Source organism: Schistocerca gregaria, chromosome 4 (assembly GCF_023897955.1).
Source record: "Schistocerca gregaria isolate iqSchGreg1 chromosome 4, iqSchGreg1.2, whole genome shotgun sequence".
Classification (NCBI taxonomy): Eukaryota; Metazoa; Arthropoda; class Insecta; order Orthoptera; family Acrididae; genus Schistocerca; species Schistocerca gregaria.
Genome location: NC_064923.1, coordinates 746562712 through 746581772, shown reverse-complemented (window position 1 = coordinate 746581772; position 19061 = coordinate 746562712).

Below are 19061 nucleotides of genomic sequence, written 5' to 3'. Positions count from 1 at the left end.
TCCACCGTGTATGACGCTGAAAATCAAAGGCTTGTTTCCATTGCCTACTTTCACTACTCTGTTTTCTCTTGTGGCGTTATGTTGTGGAGTAAGTCTTTGCACTCACCAAGGATATTCTTAGCACAGAAAAGGGCGATCAGATTGATCTGTGTAGACAGTTGTTCGGATGTCTGTGAATTCAGCGTCTGCCATCCCTGCATATCCTTTACAGACTTTGAGGACTTGTAATAGGACAAAGATGGTTAGGTTTACCATAAATACTCACGTCTGCGAAAGCACTATTTTCCCGCTACACGCAGAATACCACAACACACATTCAAATCATCCGTATTTTCAGCACCAATGACTAGAGTATTACGTCTGTCGTTCTCCGATTATCTGACGTCGCTACAGATTTGGTTGCATACCATTCTGTAGAGTCTGTGTTCTGCCCAGAGAGGTTTGTTTACGCTTATGTGCTTGCGGCCTACGTCCATACTGTAGTACTGTACATGCCCAGAAAGATTTATGCCTGCTATTTTGCTTGTGGTCTCTGTTCATACTGCACTACTGCGCAGTAGTAACCATTCACAAGAGCACAGAATGCAACTTTTCATTTGACCATGCTAAACTCCACGTTTGTGGAATACGCCGAGATGATGTCATTGTATTAAATAGCTCGGTGCAGTGGGAGGATTGCTCGTCAGTTGTATGCGGAGCATTTTCCACGCCACCAATCACCTTCACGTTTCGTCCTTGCTATGGTGTACCAGCGGGCCTCAGAGGCTGGTACATTCACCACCAGCAGGACCAATTGCGGTGGTTCACGGCAGAGCCGCACACCCAAGTTTGAAGAGGCTGTAGTCCGTGGAACAGAAGGGGACGCGAGGACGAGTACCACAAACACACCTGGTAGACAGAATGTGGGTCACCAAAGTGCCTGGTGTGCTTTACATGAGCAGCAGCTACACCACGTCCAGCAGGTTAATGCCACCAGCTACAGGTTTTTGCGTCACAAACCAAACTTTTGCAAGCGGTTGTTGCACAGTTGGATGGACAAGCCCGACTTCCATGGCAGGTCCTTTCTCGAAATAAGTTCGCTAGAGAATGCGTTCTCATCTCTTACAACAGTCATGTGTGAGCTGCTGAGGAGCAGCATGCAGTATGCCCCCATTTGTTTCAGGAACGATACCGTCTGAGCATTTGGGCAGGCTTCCTGGATGGACTTGTGACTGGGCAATACCTTCTTCCACCGCATATCACTGGTGCGGCGAACTTGCTATTCCTTGATGGCGTACTGCATGGGCTAGTGGAAGGTGTGCCGCAGCATGTGCGTTAAATCCTGTGGTTCCGGCACGATGCAGGACTACCACCTTATTTTTCACGTGCTGTCTCAGGTGACCAATGACTTGGGCAACAGTGGGTAGGTCGTGGTGGCCCAATAGCTTTGCCTGCACGTTCTCCCTATTTGAGCCAGCTAGACTACTAACTGCCGTATCACATGAAATCGTTGAATAATGGGACCCCTGTGGCGCACGAGGAAGAGCTACTGGCGTGGATTATGGCAGGTTGGATAATCTAAGACCACGAATTGGTGATCATTGACTTCGGTGGTCGTCCTTGATGGCGTACTGCATGGGCTAGTGGAAGGTGTGCCGGCACGACGCAGGACCACCACCTTATTTTTCACGTGCTGTCTCAGATGACCAATGACTTGGGCAACAGTGGGTAGGTCGTGGTGGCCCAATAGCTTTGCCTGCACGTTCTCCCGATTTGAGCCAGCTAGACAACTAACTGCCGTATCACATGAAATCGTTGAATAATGGGACCCCTGCGGCACCCGAGGAAGAGCTACTGGCGTGGATAATGGCAGGTTGGATATTCTAAGACCACGAATTGGTGATCGTTGACGTCGGTGGTCGTCATAACGGGCCCAAATTGTAATTAGACCCAGACGACAAGCAGCTGGAGTCAATGAGAAACTTCTTTGCGTTATTTTGCCTGTACCGCCAAAACGGTACGTTTCCGGACGTGAGTATCTATGCTAAATTTAACCTCCTTGGTCCTCACTACACGTTCTTAAAGCCTGTAAAGGGAATATCGTTACACACTATGTATTCCAACATGAAATTCTTTCTAGACAGTATAAACTCGTTCAATAGAAACTGCAACATTCATTGAATGAGTAAGCGATACGAATGTGGAGAACGCTTCCTTAAGCATGCTAAAAAAACAACAGGTTTAATTTTGAATATATTACCAAGAACTGGAAGAAAAGTATTGATATCCAAGTGGAACGGTTTCCTTCAGGCACATTCGTTCTACTCTATACAGGAGTTTCCTCACTGTATTTGAGATCTTTGCTCTGTTCTACATTATTTATTCGTATATTCTCCCACAATTTTCTTCCTTTTTTGTTAGTTAATCAATTCTTTTATCTGTAAATTTTTAATCAGCATTCTATAAGGTCTATTAGAGTGGTTCCACTGACTCTTAAAAATACTGACTATGACAACTGAAATATGTGAAATAACAGGTACATTTACTCATTCCTGACGATAACAAGGATAAAATGCAAGAACTAGGCGACCATTTAGCACATTGGGACCGTTCATGTCTGAACGTTGTACGTGAGCCACCACGCAAAATAAAAATAAAATGTTACAACAATTACGAAACTGATATCGAGTTTAAGTATATATGTTATCCAAAATGCAATGAGGATCATGGGCAAAGTTGTATATCAAAAGATGTGAGAAAGAATGTTGCCAGAATTCTCAGATGATAATGATGACCAAAGAAACATAAAATAAAATTGTTCGGCCTACTTGTAATTCTTATACGTGCTAAACAAAAACAGTAAAAACACAGACTGGATTTGCGAGTGATTGTTGAAGTTGTTTTTTTCTATTTTTGGAATAAATAGAATCAGAAACCGAATAGCACCTGTAAATTTATTAAAACTCAAATTTTGGAGGCTCGCTGGAGCATACGTCAACATATACCTCTATTTTCATTCCTTTGTGTCCTGGCACTCATCTTATGAACATGTCGTCTTTCTGTTGAAGAGACCGCCTGCTTAGCAGCGCGGTTATGTGTGTGAATCCTATGCAGTGTGCCAGAGTTCGATTCCCGGCAAGGACTCTCCGCCCGTGGACTGGCGATTGTGTTGTCATCTTCATCACCGACGCGCAAGTCGCCCAGTGTTGAGGCCTCACTGGTTGAGGCCTCCCAGCCAACAATGCCACACGATCATTTCATTTCATTTGTGGCGAAGACTTTTGAAGATCACGTCCCACTTACAGTTACTCTAATGCGATTTGCAGTTTTGTCTGCCCATTTTTAAACTACATCTTTTACTTGCTGCATCAAATGCTTCATATTTTCTTTCTTCGACGGCAGTCCAATACACCAGTTTTTACTTTTATACTATTTGTTATGAGGGAATTCATCCCAGTTATGCGTCATTATGTGACTTACAGGTATTTTCTTGTTGAAGAAAGCTTTCTTCGTCTGCATCATTAGCTTATCATATTGTTTAATATGGTTTCCCTTCTTTCACTTACTCATTTTAAGTCTTTTTGTTTTTGCTATCACTACAATCGTTTTCCATTTTCTTTGTTATTTTTCATAAGGCAAATCAGTGTTCTAAGTAATATGTCCATTCCATTTAAAATTTGTTCCAAGTATTCTTAGCTTTTGGCACATATGAAATAAGGCATTAGGCCCTTTTCCACCTCCATTTTTATCCTCTTCTGAATTTTTTTCTTGTATGTATCGTCACTATATCTTCATCATTCATCTTGAACATAGCTGACCGACTGTAATCTACGTTTTGAATACCATCCAGTTCTTTTCTGGTTTCCATTATTCCAAGAACTTGGTTTTCGTAATAGCGAAGATTATCCACCCGTTAACGGTATTCTGCCTCATTCTTCATTTAAATTCGAGCATTTTACTGTACGTCACATAAGTGAAGAATTTTGCTTGGCCTACGTGCGTCGTGTTCGTTATTTCCTTCTTCGTCTTCGCTTTCTTACCAAGCACAGATTCAGAACCGTCCCTCTGATATCACTAATTAGTTTTCATATTTTAAAATTAATTACATTTCATTACTGTCGAAAATATATGAATCTGGATTCCACTCAACTGCTCACATCTCTTGCAGATTAAATTTTTCTCTCTGTAACGGAGTGTATGCTAACATAAAACTTCCTGCCTCATTGAAACTCGATGCCGGACCGAGATTCAAACTCAGTGACATTGTTTTCCGCAGGCAGGTGTCCTACCAGCTGAGCTACGCAAGCACAACTCACGACCCTTCTTCACAGTCCGCAATATTGTGTCTTGCTAGAGTGGTAGTCATGCAAGCTTCGGGGGAGAGCATCTGTGAGGTTTAGGTGGTAGGAGACGAGATACTGGCGGAAGTGCACCCGTGAGGACGAGTCGTGAGCTGTGTTTTGGTAGCTCATATGGTAGAGCATTTGCCTGCTAAAGACAGAGGTCCCGAGTTCGAGCCTCGGTTTGATATAACAAGGTTTGACCTGGCAGGAAGTTTCACATCAGCACACATTCCGTTGCAGAATGAAAAATTCGTCAATGTAAGTGCGTGTTGTCTGCTCTGCCGACAATATCTGTTCAGTGGGACACGTCCGACGGGACTGACAACCCTCTGAATGATGCGACAAGTACTTCATTTTATGAAACAGAGGAAGTCGAGAGGAAGAGAACCCAGCTGCACCGGTCGTCGTGGTATTACAGTGGTGGAAGCTGAAAATTTGTGCTGGCCCGGGACTCGAAACTGGATGCTCCGTTTCTCTAAAATGCTTGTCTTAACCGTCTCATCTACATCTACATACATACCCCGCAAGCCACCGTGTAGTGCGTGGTGGACAGTACCCTGTACCCTGTACTGGTCATTTCCTTTCCTGCTCCCCTCGCAGTGAGAGCGAGGGAAAAACGACTGTCTGTACGCCCCAGTACGAGTCTTAATTTCTCATATATCTTCGTGGTCCCTACGTGAAATTTATTATGGTGGCATTAAGATCGTTCTGCAAACAGCTTCAAATGCCGGTTCACTAAACTTTCTCAGCAGTGTCCTTCGAAATGAATGTCTCCTCCTCTCCGGAGATTGCCACTTGAGCTCTCGAAGCATATCCGTAAGACTTGCATGCTCATCGACGACGATGATGATGATGTTTAGTTTGTGGGGCGCTAAACTGAGTGGTTATCAGTACCCGTAAAAAGTCCCAATTTTATCACAGCCCAATTTTGTACACAGTCCAATCTATTCACTGTCACGAATGATGATGGTGATGACGATTAAATGATGAGGTCAACACCCAGCCGGCGGGAAAAATTACACCAGAGAAGTCACATTTTTCCAAATGCGAAAACTGTTCCGTGACACATGGTCTTGTACCCAGGAACAAATACTCTATTCAAATTTAGAAGTGTTATAATCGAGAAAACTCGTCAATAGTGTGTTTAGCAATCAATGTGTTACATTATTACTGTACTACACACCAACAATCAGAAAGCGAAATCAAATTAAGACGAAGTGTTATGAAAAAAAACTTTTAAAATTTGGAAACATTTTCAGACAGAAGCTAATGGCAACTAACTCAAAATTTTCTAGGCAGATAAAATTGTTAAGACGTTAAAGAAACTCAGTTCACTTGCATACATCGCGAGTTCCAAGGAAGAAGATCATCTTCCATTTTGAGGTAAACGAGGCTGCTCGACTCACAAAGTATGGCTTAACAGTCCACAGGTTATGTAACTACAATGGTTTTAAAACATATAGAATTTTGCTCACTATAAAATTCTGTGAGAAAAATCACCAGTATTGTCCAGATAGCCGGCCGATGTGGCAGAGCGGTTCTAGGCGCTTCAGTATGGAACCGCGCGACCGCTATGGTAGCAGGTTCGAATCCTGCCTCGGGCATGGATGCGTGTGATGTCCTTAGGCTAGTTAGGCTTAAGTAGTTCTAAGTTCTAGGGCACTGATGACCTCAGATCTTAAGTCCCATAGTGCTCAGAGCATTTGAACCATTTTTTGTCCAGATAGCTTTAATATATTATATGGTACCTAAATATGTAGAGCTAGTAATACTTACAAACGCTGCACTAAACAAAGCCTCGTGTCTCACAATAATAAAAATCGTGGAAAATTCCGGAAACAGCTGACGGCGGCGACCAGCGCTCGATCCTTCATGCTATTCTAAAATCTGTCTCTAGAACTGAAACCTGGACCAAGAAACATCACTTCTCCCTTTGTACGTTATCCTCTAGGTACACACTCTCTCTTATTACACTGAAATGGGAACTGGAAGTAGCAATTCAGTAACTACGATAAAAGAAAGGATTGGGCTGTAACAGTAAGTTATCCAAATGCAGTATCAGACGAACTGATGCAGAAAACAGAATTTATGACACAGGGATATGATCTCAAAATCAATTTAAACCCTTACCCTACCCTTGCCTCAATAGTGCAACACAACAAAAGGCAAAGACTATAGGACAATTACTTTATCAATCGTGTTACAAAGGCGGTAACGAGAGTCAAAGGAGAACTGAAAAAAATCGACGAAAGTACTGGGGAAACACAGTTTAGGTGAAGAAAGGGTAAAGGAACAAGAAGGTTGCCTAAGGGTGATTTTAGAATGAATAAAAGAGTAATCTAGGAAGTGTATATCGGTTTTTTCTGTTGGGAGGAGGCAGTCGAGAGATTGAACTGGAGTAAACCACCGATAATTTTGAAAGATGTAATAAACTGAAAAGATTAAGGGTTAATAAAAGAGATTTACAGAAAGCATACAGTGAAAGCACGAGTAGAGAATGAACAGACGCAAGAGATGAGCACTGGAAGAGTTTTAAGGCAAAGATGTCTCTTTCACTGAAACTGTTCAACATACATGGAGAAGAATTGATAGCTGAGATCATGGGAGACGCAAGAGGCATTGTGATTAGTGGGGAAAGGATAATGGATCATCAAGCAGTACTGACAAAATAAGAAGAGCAGCTACAACAGATGTTGCAGAGTAGTGCAATAAGGGGAGAGAAAAATGGACTGAAGATAACTATAGGAAAGATAAAACTATTGAGCAAGAAGGAAAAGCCACTTAACATATTCCAGACCGAAAAAATATTGAAAATACAAACTCCTTTCAGTACCCTAAATGTTTCATTACTTGGAGTTGAAGCAATACAGAAGAAATAAAAAGGCGGATTACTACGAAAAGAAGAGAGTTTAAAAAGGTAAAGTAATTACTTACAGCTATAAAAATTGCAAAGGAGCTGAGGAAATGATTTGCTAAATGTTTTGTCTATAGTGTAGCCATGAACAGCAGTGAATCATGGACAGTTAAAACGAAAGAAGAAAGGAAAATTTCGAAATTTGGGTATGAAGAACAAAACTTAAGATTAAATGCACTGGCTGACTTAAGAATGAAGAACTAATAAAGAAAACAGGTGAAGATGGTTCAAATGGCTCTGAGCACTATGGGACTCAACTGCTGTGGTTATCAGTCCCCTAGAACTTAGAACTACTTAAACCTAACTAACCTAAGGACATCACACACATCCATGCCCGAGGCAGGATTCGAACCTGCGACCGTAGCAGTCGCACGGTTCCGCACTGCGCGTATAGAACCGCGAGACCACCGCGGCCGGCCAAACAGGTGAAGAAAGAAGGTTATTGGAAGTGGTGACAAAGAGGGAAAAAAATCTTTGCTTGGAAACGTACGGCGTAAGAATTGTCTACAATAAGGAATTATAAAGGTAAACGAGGAAAGGAATGAGCGTTAGAAGTAGGAAGACAATCAGAATGAAGGATATAAAAACAGATTAAGGAAGATGCTCAGAACAGGACACGATGCAGAGCCTCCAGTTTACACCTGTTCTAAGACAAGTGCACTAGAGAAGAAAGAAGAAGAATCTTTAGATATCTATCAAAATTTGACGCAGGAAGTTCCACATTACAACTGTTATGGCTCCCTACGCTTCTGTTATTCCAATTGACTGTGTTAGGTCACAACCTTGTGCTTATCATTTACAGGATGGACAACTCGATGGCACGGAATTTCGACCAAACTGTATCCGTGTTGTTTTCTGCTCGTCAGTCGTCTTGTGGGGTGCAAATTGGGAACAGGTCCTCTGCTTAACCAGTTTAATGTTTAATGATGATGTTAACGGTCTTTTATAACGAATCCAAAAATAAGCTTAAATCAGCCACAAAAATGATAGACATAGTGCCAGCAAGTGTCACACATTTGTAATGTCCTCTACTGTCAGATTTTTTGACAGTCGACAGGACTGGGGTACATCATCACGAATTGTCCTTCCATCCCGGTGAGCGTTTGAGCATGGCCGTTGCTCTACAAATTGTATCCTCACACTCACTAAACACAAATGCTCGGAGCAGAGAAATCTACTTCAAGTAAGCATATTTGATATTGGTTAGCGCATCTCAACTTGTCTGGGCGCAATCGAATACTTTTAGCACAACGTACTGTTTTACTACCAATGGGACGGCGTTTCTTGGTAGCAATAAATAAGAAAAAAAATAGTGACACTAGGCGCATTTATGGAATCTCAAGCAGTCATTTTGGATGTGAACGATCTCCTTCAGTATAACGTTATTTAAAATATTTTTGTGACTTAAAATATGGGAGATGGATGATTGGACGCATATATAATAAATTATTGTAGTTCGAAATTTGTTGACGATCTGGCACCTCAAGGAAGCGTCGAGTGTTATTTTAAGAACGATAAAAAAACAAACTACGTGCACGACCTTGCAGGTATCAATTAGTGCAGATTAAGAGCTAGGAAGATTTACGTACGAGAAGAACAATTTCTTAGCCGAGACCGTTATAAGCTACTCTTGTGACCCACTGGTAGGCATGACGTGTTGTGTCATGGGAACGGAATCGTGATGAGTATAGTAATTGTAATTTTGTCGTGCCACCATTTCATTTCTTATATACCCGGAAAATCAAAGGAAAGATTTTATGTGTAGATGCCACCAGGTTCTTCGTAATAACCTTTATGAAGATCTGAAGATGATGACTTAGTTTTAACGAAACTGGTTGTCTACAATAAACTTTTTATAGCTATCTCGAGTAAGAAGCTCTTCTTCCCCTAAGTACTTGCTACAGATAGCCCCTACGTACTCAACATGAGTAAACTAAGAGCTAGGAAATCTTATACAAGGCAATTACTATAATTTATTTTATTTAGACAAGTGAATGATTACCTATTGTCAGATGTTTACTTATTAACCCGAGTCGCATATTTGACAGGGAAAGAAATGAAATCCGATTATAATCTAGGACGAAATCTCGTTTATTTAAATGTGTTCAATAGTGTAAACATAGTATACAAATTGTAAAGTAAACTCAATTTAAAGTATTCTTGATTTTATACAATATTTTTACACTTGGCTCAAGTTGCTATAGTACGAGGGTGACTCAAACGAAAACCTTAAATTTGTAATAACAAATCGAATTTTGGCGCCGTTATCCTGTAAGTTAGTAAGCGTGCTACAAACAGACTGCAGAATGGCCTGTAGGTGCCAGCATAGTGCAGATGGACACATACCGTCGCAGTATCAGTATAAAGATGGCCGCTCCACTTGCGACTTGCACCGGGGAATAAGCCTTCTGTTCTTCGCTTTTTGCCTAGTCAAGGTGTGAAAGCTACTGAAATTCATCGGCGAATGAAGGTTCAGCACGGTGATGTTTGTCAAAGCAGCAAGTCTGCGAATGGAGTAGGAAGTTCGAAAATGGTGTGACTTCAGTGGAAGATGCTCCTCGACCAGGTCAGGTACAACGAGTTGTGACTCCGCAGAACACTGCAGCAGTTGAAGCCATAGTGAAGGAAAACCGCCGAGTGACACTGAATGACATTGCAGCATGTTTACAGATTAGTCGTGGACCAGCACACCACACTGTGCATGATGTGCTCCAGTTTCACAAAGTGTCTGAAACATGGGTGCCACGGCAGCTGACTCCTGAAATGAGAAAACGACGTGTTGATGCTTGTGAAGAACGTCTTCGGCGTTTTGAATGAGAAGGTGATTGTTTCCTTGGAAGAGTCGTTACTGGGGAGGGAACCTCGGTTCACTTCCACCAACAGAAAACTACGAGAGCGAGCAAGGAATGGCGCCATTCCTCATCACCAAAACCAAAGAAGGTTAGAACAGAACCATCAGCAGGGACGTTTATGCTGACTCTCTGTTGGCACAAAAAAGGCGTCATTTTGGAGCATTACATGCCTAGAGCGACCACTGTCACCAGTACGCTGGACACAGATCTCCTAGAAAATCATCTGCGGCCTGCAATCAAATCAAAGCGACGTGGATTGCTGTGATCAGGTGTCCTTTTGCAACATGACAATGCAGGCCTCACACTGGCCGTACAACAAGAAAAAAGGTTCAAATGGCTCTGAGCACTACGGGACTTGACATCTGAGGTCATCAGTGCCCTAGAACTTAGAACTACTTAAACCTAACTAACCTAAGGACATCACACACATCCATGCCAGAGGCAGGATTCGAACCTGCGACCGAAGCAGTCGCGCGGTTCCAGACTGAAGCGCCTAGAGCCGCTCGGACACCGCGGCCAGCCTGTAAAACAGTTGCAACAATCACAGACCTGCATTTTGAGTGTCTTCCTCATCTACGAAACTCACCAGACCTTGCCCCAAGTGATTTCCATATGTTTGGACCACTCAAAGACGCAATGGGAGGAAATAAGTTCCGTTCTGATGAAGAGGTACGCCACGTGGTGCATGAGTGGTTGCGCGGACTACCAAAAGAATTATTTTGTAAAGTAATTTATGCACTTTGTAAGCGCTGGAGGACTTGCACTGAGCGTGGGGGAGATTATGTTGAAAAGTGATACAGTTTTGTACCACTTCTGTACAATAAAATATATTAAAAAAATATTTAAGGTTTTCATTTGACTCACTCTCGTACATGAAATCCTGAGAAAGAATTCCTTTCCTTAAAAACAGGACTGCTAACGGAGTATTTTCTACATTGTATTTTTTGTAGATAGTAAGCTGCATGTGAGCGAAGTCTCAATGAGTTTCACAGTAATGTCTTACACGCTTCCTCCTTCATTCCGCTTCACCTGCACCATTAGTAAGAGGATTAGGCCTGTCCTGGCTGCCAGACACTTCTTCCAGAGTGTAAGCCTTCTGTAGAGTTAATAATATTCATTGTTATTCCTACCTGAACTACTCCTGCTAGCGGCTAAATGTCAACGGGACTGCCACCAAATAAATCCGCTATCCATAAAAACTGGGCTTTCGACATCAATACAGCTAATTTTCGATTATGTCTGTATGTTCCATCCTCCACACTGTCACCTCAACCCAAATGGTGTGAGGGACACATTACCCCCAATGCAATACTAGTCCAGGTAGTACGTCATGTGGCTTCAGTGTCTGCTGGAGATTCAGCTACATACTCTATAGATATGTTGCAACACACACACACACACACACACACACACACACACACACACACACACAGTGAGAGAGAGACAGAGAGAGAGAGAGAGAGAGAGAGAGAGAGAGAGAGAGAGAGAGAATATATCCTTGAAATGTCAAAAGCTCGAGGCTCGAGGACATGATTTCAGTAACCGGCATGTGTCTGAGTACGTTGATGATGTTTCATTAACGTGTGTGCAACGCCAAATGGGTTTTGAGGAAAGCTAGTGTTTCCACTTCGTGCACGAGTATGTAGGGAAGCCAGCCTCGAGTAGGGATGGAGTCACGAACCCTCGGGCTGTCTGCAGGTGAAGACTGCGCGCTGGACAACGCTCTCCAGTCTGTAAGCTACCGTTCGGGGTGGAATTACTTGTAACTGAATTAGTTCCCGGCGGGAGTTTAATTAATAAGCCACAATTACCAGTGGGCCCGACGGCACCTGCGCCTCTCTCAAAGCGGTCCGGCATTCCTCTGCCCGTCCGCTACGCCCGTCTTTGCTGGAATGCATAATAAATACTGGAAGCCGGCTCGCCGCTTCTTATGCCAAATTGGATCGCATATTTCTCTCCTCAAAGTTTGCCCGCTCCGGAGAGGTCTTTCGCCTTCAAAGATGGAAATAATCTTCAGTTGCGCCTTGAAAGATCCGCATCCGTCGCTCCGGAGTTATTGCTGCTGGAATGAGCATTTCTTGCTCGGCAAAGAATTCTCGCGTTAGTGATCGTCCGAGAATCTGTTAATATTTGCCCTCCCTGTGAAGAACGAGGTGCGGCATGCTTTGGTTTTCCAGACTGTTTGCCGATTGCCGCTTTAGATGCTTGCCTCAGTGACTTGGGAGGGGAAGCGGAGGGAGTTCTTGCTGTGGCAGCTAGCAGCTATTTTCATTTAAATTGAGGTTTGAAATATGATGGCATTTTCCGTAGCAATTTCAGCAGCGCACCTCTGCAAAGTAGATGTTTAACGCGTCAGGTACACAACAAATGTGACGCCAGGGATATTGTTCCATGCTGTTGCGCTTTTCAGTCTGAAGACTGCTTTGATGCATCCAACCAAGCTGACATATCTGTGGAAGCATCTTCATCTCTCCATATCTAATGCAACCTACAACCAACTGAACCTGCTTACCTTGCTCGCGCTTTGGTCTCCTTCTGCAAGTTTTGCCCCTCACTCTTCTCTCCGTTAGCAAAGTGAAGTTTCCTTTATGCCTCGGAATGTATTCCGCAAACTAATATCTTCTTTTAGTCACCGTTTGCCTTCTTTTTATATTTTTAACCCGAAATCGGATCAGCTCTCATTAGCTATTTTATCTACCCATACTATCTTAGCATTCTTCTATAGCTCAATATCATTTGCAAAGTTTCTGTTCCCTTTTTGTCTGAATAGCGGAGCGAGTGGCTTGTTGTAACAGTTTTCATGAAAACTGATATATCTTGAGATCCATCGATGAAATTGCTGCTAAATACAGAGGATGCTGTAACTCTTCCTCTACCAAATCGAGTAAAAATAATACCATAACTATTGGTCATTATCTTACAGTCAGTTATTTGCTAGAAGAAGTACGGTGTTACAACTTACCTCGTGCTTGGGGCAAGGTGTAATGTCTACCGCGGCAGGTACTAAAGACAAAAAAAAAAAAATCTCTAAGCATTTATTCTTTGCTTACTGTTACAAGAGTTCCCCTCTCAGCCGGTGTGATAGCTCCAATTTGCTCTTGGACACGATTAGGTACTATTTTCTTAGATTTTTGAACCGTTTTGACTCCTGTTTCATCAATTTTCCATATGCGAAAAGCATTAAACTGATATTTTTGGAAAAGTCGTTGATGTTGTTGTTGTTGTCTTCAGTCCTGAGACTGGTTTGATGCAGCTCTCCATGCTACTCTATCCTGTGCAAGCTGCTTCATCTCCCAGTACCTACTGCAACCTACATCCTTCTGAATCTGCTTAGTGTACTGATCTCTCGGTCTCCCTCTACGATTTTTACCCTCCACACTGCCCTCCAATGCTAAATTTGTGATCCCTTGATGCCTCAAAACATGTCCTACCAACCGATCCCTTCTTCTAGTCAAGTTGTGCCACAAACTTCTCTTCTCCCCAATCCTATTCAATACCTCCTCATTAGTTACGTGATCTATCCACCTTATCTTCAGTATTCTTCTGTAGCACCACATTTCAAAAGCTTCTATTCTCTTCTTGTCCAAACTAGTTATCGTCCATGTTTCACTTCCATACATGGCTACACTCCAAACAAATACTTTCAGAAACGACTTCCTGATACATAAATCTATATTCGATGTTAACAAATTTCTCTTCTTCAGAAACGCTTTCCTTGCCATTGCCAGTCTACATTTTATATCCTCTCTACTTCGACCATCATCAGTTATTTTACTTCCTAAATAGCAAAACTCCTTTACTACTTTAAGTGTCTCATTTCCTAATCTAATTCCCTCAGCATCACCCGATTTAATTTGACTACATTCCATTATCCTCGTTTTGCTTTTGTTGATGTTCATCTTATATCCTCCTTTCAAGACACTGTCCATTCCGTTCAACTGCTCTTCCAAGTCCTTTGCCGTTTCTGACAGAATTACAATGTCATCGGCGAACCTCAAAGTGTTTACTTCGTCTCCATGAATTTTAATACCTACTCCAAATTTTTCTTTTGTTTCCTTTACTGCTTGCTCAATATACAGATTGAATAACATCGGGGAGAGGCTACAACCCTGTCTCACTCCTTTCCCAACCACTGCTTCCCTTTCATGCCCCTCGACTCTTATTACTGCCATCTGGTTTCTGTACAAATTATAAATAGCCTTTCGCTCCCTGTATTTTACCCCTGCCACCTTTAGAATTTGAAAAAGAGTATTCCAGTCAACATTGTCAAAAGCTTTCTCTAAGTCTACAAATGCTAGAAACGTACATTGCAAAAACTAAATTAACGTTAGTCTTATTGAACGACGTCGCTAGAGTTAAAGATGTCGCTTCTGGTGTCCTTAAACATAACTGTGGATTTCTGCGCATAAAATTGTGAAAGGGACATGAAAGGGAAGCAATGGTTGGGAAGGGAGTGAGACAGGGCTGTAGTCTCTCTGCGATGTTATTCAATCTGTATATTGAGCAAGCAGTGAAGGAAACAAAAGAAGAATTCGGAGTAGGTATTAAAGTCCATGGAGAAAAAATAAAAACTTTGAGGTTCGCCGATGACATCGTAATTCTGTGAGAGACAGCAAAGGACTTGGAAGAGCAGTTGAACGGAATGGATAGTGTCTTGAAAGGTGGATATAAGGTGACCATCAACAAAAGCAAAACGAGGATAATGGAATGTAGTCGAATTAAGTCGGGTGATGCTGAGGGAATTAGAATAGGAAATGAGACACTTAAAGTAGTAAAGGAGTTTTGCTATTTGGGGAGCAAAATAACTCATGATGGTCGAACCAGAGAGGATATAAAATGTAGGCTGGCAATGGCAAGGAAAGCGCTTCTGAAGAAGAGAGGTTTGTTAACATCGAGTACAGGCCTGTATAGATTTAAGTATCAGGAAGTCATTTCTGAAAGTATTTGTATGGAGTGTAGCCATTTATGGAAGTGAAACATGGACGATAAATAGTTTGGACAAGAAGAGAATAGAACATTTCGAAATCCATACATGGCTGCACTACATACAAATACTTTCAGAAACGGAGAGAGACTACAACCCTGTCTCACTCCCTTCCCAACCACTGCTTCCCTTTCATGCCCCTCGACTCTTATAACTGCCATCTAGTTTCTGCACAAATTGTAAATAGCCTTTCGCTCCCTATATTTTACCCCTGCCACCTTCAGAATTTGAAACAGCGTATTCCAGTCAACATTCTCAAAAGCTTTCTCTAAGTCTACAAACGTAGGTTTGCCTTTCCTTAATCTAGCTTCTAAGATAAGTCGTAGGGTCAGTATTGCCTCACGTGTTCCAACATTTCTACGGAATCCAAACTGATCTTCTCCGAGGTCGGCTTCTACTAGTTTTTCCATTCGTCTGTAAAGAATTCGCGTTAGTATTTTGCAACTGTGCTTTTGAAGTGATTGTTCGGTAATTTTCACATCTGTCAACACCTGCTTTCTTTTGGATTGGAATTATTATATTCTTCTTGAAGTGTAAGGGTATTTCACCTGTCTCATACATCTTGCTCACCAGATGGTAGAGTTTTGTCAGGACTGGCTCTCCCAAGGCCGTCAGTAGTTCCAGTGGAATGCTGTCTACTCCCGGGGCCTTGTTTCGACTCAGGCCTTTCAGTGCTCTGTCAAACTCTACACGCAGTATCGTGTCTCCCATTTCGTCTTCATCTACATCCTCTTCCATTTCCATGATATTGTCCTCAAGTACATCACCTTTGTATAGACCCTCTATATACTCCTTCCACCTTTCTGCTTTTCCTTCTTTGCTTAGAACTGGGTTTCCATCTGAGCTCTTGATATTCATACAAGTGGCTCTCTTTTCTCCAAAGGTTTCTTTAATTTTCCTGTAGGCTGCATCTGTCTTACCCCTAGTGAGATAAGCCTCTACATCCTTACATTTGTCCTCTAGCCATCCCTGCTTAGCCATTTTGCACTTCTTGTCGATCTCATTTTTGAGACGTCTGTATTCCTTTTTGCCTGCTTCATTTACTGCATTTTTATATTTTCTCCTTTCATCAATTGAATTCATTATTTCTTCTGTTACCCAAGGATTTCTACTAGCCCTCATCTCTTTTACCTACTTGATCCTCTGCTGCCTTCACTACTTCATCCCTCAAAGCTACCCATTCTTCTTCTACTGTATTTCTTTCCCCCATTCCTGTCAATTGTTCCCTTATGCTCTCCCTGAAACTCTGTACAACCTCTGGTTCCTTTAGTTTATCCATGTCCCATCTCCTTAAATTCCCACCTTTTTGCAGTTTCTTCAGTTTTAATCTACAGGTCATAACCAATAGATTGTGGTCAGAGTCCACATCTGCCCCTAGAAATGTCTTACAATTTAAAATCTGGTTCCTAAATCTCTGTCTTACCATTATGTAATCTATCTGATACCTTTTATTATCTCCAGGCTTCTTCCATGTATACAGCCTTCTTTTAGAATCCATGAACCAAGTGTTACCGATGATAAAGTTGTCCTATGTGCAAAATTCTACCAGGCGGCTTCCTCTTTCATTTCTTTGCCCCAGTCCATAATCACCTACTACGTTTCCCTCTCTCCCTTTTCCTGCAACCGAATTCCAGTCACCCATGACTATTAAATTTTCATCTCCCTTCACTATCTGAATAATTTCTTTAATTTCATCATACATTTCTTCAATTTCTTCGTCATCTGCAGAGCTAGTTGGCGTATAAACGTGTACTACTGTAGTAGGTGTGGGCTTCGTAACTATCTTAGCCACAATAATGCGTTCACTATGCTGTTTGTAGTAGATTACCCGCATTCCTATTTTCCTATTCATTATTAAACCTACTCCTGAATTACCCCTATTTGATTTTGTGTTTATTACCCTGTATTCACCTGACCAGAAGTCTTGTTCCTCCTGCCACCGAACTTCACTAATTCCCACTATATCTAACTTTAACCTATCAATTTCCCTTATTAAATTTTATAACCTACCTGCCCGATTAAGGGATCTGACAGTCTACACTCCGATCCGTAGAACACCAGTTTTCTTTCTCCTGATGATGACATCCTCTTGAGTAGTCCCTGCCCGGAGATCCGAATGGGGGACTCATTTACCTCCGGAATATTTTACCCAAGAGGACGCCATCATCATTTAATCATACAATAAAGCTGCATGCCCTTGGGAAAAATTACGGCCGTAGTTTCCCCTTGCTTTCAGCCGTTCGCAGTACCAGCACAGCAAGGCCGTTTTGGTTAATGTTACAAGGCCAGATCAGTCAATCATCTAGACTGTTGCCGCTGCAACTACTGAAAAGGCTGCTGCCCCTCTTCAGGAACCACACGTTTGTCTGGCCTCTCAACAGATACCCCTCCGTTGTGGTTGCACCTACGGTACGGCTATCTGTATCGCTGAGGTACGCAAGCCTCCCCACCAACGGCAAGGTCCATGGTTGATGGGGGGAGAACATATATAGAGGAGAAATTATGAAAATTCTACCAAGAAACAACACTCTCCTCTACCAGTAAACCTCGATAAGCAAGGCATTGACTCAAATTATGTTAGTATACTAAATAAGATATACGTAAATGTTAAAACTTCCACTACAGTTCATCACGCTATTGAGAAATTCAGAACTGAAAGAAGAATCATACAAGAAGATTTCAAGTTTTTAAAACTATTCTCAGCAATCCTAGATCAAGGTAAAAAGAGAAGGTGGTTCAAATGCCTCTGATCATTATGGGACTAACATCCATGGTCCTCAGTGCCCTAAAACTTAGAACTACTTAAACCTAACTAACTTAAGGACATCACACAACACTCAGTCATCACGAGGCAGAGAAAATCCCTGACCCGGCCGGAATCGAACCCGGGAACCCGGGCGTGAGAAGAGAAAACGCTACCGCACGAGCTGCGGACTTTAAAGGAGAAGGTGTGCGAGATGGTAAGACGACCCTAAACGTACTCATGTTTCCTGGCGATGTACTGTAGCACCGTGTATCCTTCGTGCTGAGAAACCTCTCCAACGTACGGAAAAGCTATATTAACGACGGAATGGTTTAGCATCACTTGTAGAAATTTGCCTGAAACATTTATCAATGGCAAGAATACTAACAGACAATTGAGCACGGTCAAACGTCTAATTGCTAAAATGGCGAGCAAGTACTTTTAATTATCGAAAATTGCCAATAAGTTTCACGCCAGGCAGCTGGAGAAATGTACATACCCACTGCAAGTGGAATAGACTGCGCATGCAAAAAGAATGGCGTGCAGCTTCGGCTGACGGAACATGGGTAACCAATATTTCTTCGAATAGGCGACGATACAATCAATTACTAATAAAGTCACTGGAGCAGTAATTACACCTGCGTTCATTATGGAGTCAACGTCTTCAGTCTTGCAGAAAAGCAACTTGAAGAATGTGGTAAGTAATCGACAGACCTAATTTCCTGAAGACTTACATTTGTAAGATTCTCTAGTTAAATTGTTCGACATTCATTCGAATGGTGCTAATATTTCGATATAAACTGTGGTAATGTTACAAGAAATACGAAATACCTCTAACGGCTGAGCAAACTGTGTTTCTATTAAGGAGTCCAGAACAAGAATACCTTGTTAAACCGAAGATACGATGTACTTCAATAGCTTTCAGTGATAATGAAAAAGCATTTTTTTGGACATTCTTCGGAAAGAGCAATTGATAAAATTGTATTAATATAATTTTATAAAACAGTTTAGTTTGCATGAAAGTTGGTGACTGATTTCGGTCTTTTATCGGATCATCATCAGACCATTTCATTTTTACTCCTTGGTGACATCAGGAGCTATGGAAGCTTGTTGAACATTTCTCTAGCCGTCACATAACGAAACTCATTCGACTCATATGATATGTAGACAGTTTTGTCGAAAGAATTTGAAGATAAGAAAAAATCTGTGAATTTTTGTTCAACGAAGGTGTGAAGAAAAGTTTGAA